Source organism: Bison bison, unplaced genomic scaffold (assembly GCF_000754665.1).
Source record: "Bison bison bison isolate TAMUID 2011002044 unplaced genomic scaffold, Bison_UMD1.0 scf7180017864182, whole genome shotgun sequence".
Classification (NCBI taxonomy): domain Eukaryota; kingdom Metazoa; phylum Chordata; class Mammalia; order Artiodactyla; family Bovidae; genus Bison; species Bison bison.
The window spans coordinates 1,070,115-1,070,761 of NW_011494754.1; positions in this window are offsets into that span (position 1 = coordinate 1,070,115).

The window sequence follows — 647 nt, forward strand, 5'->3', positions numbered from 1 at the left end:
GTTGGTGATGGACAGGGAGGCCTGGCGTGCTGCGATTCATGGAGTTGCAAAGAGTTGGACACAACTGAGCTACTGAACTGAACTGAACTTAATAGCGTGTGAGATGAGTGTAATTGTGTGGTAGTTTGAGCATTCTTTGGCATTGCCTTTCTTTGGGATTGGAATAAAAACTGACCTTTTCCAGTCCTGTGGCCACTGCTGAGTTTTCCAAATTTGCTGGCATACTGAATGCAGCACTTTCACAGCATCATCTTTCAGGATTTGAAATAGCTCAACTGGAATTCCATCACCTCCACTAGATTTGTTTGTAGCGATGCTTTCTAAGGCCCACTTGACTTCACATTCCAGGATGTCTGGCTCTAGGTCAGTGATCGCACCATCGTGATTATCTTAGTCGTGAAGATCTTTTTTGTACAGTTCTTCTGTGTATTCTTGCCACCTCTTCTTAATATCTTCTGCTTGTGTTAGATCCATACCATTTCTGTCCTTTATCAAGCCCATCTTTGCATGAAATGTTCCCTTGGTGTCTTTAATTTTCTTGAAGAGATCTCTAGTCTTTCCCATTCTGTCGTTTTCCTCTTTTTTTGCATTGATCGCTGAGGAAGGCTTTCTTATCTCTCCTTGCTATTCTTTGGAACTCTGCATTC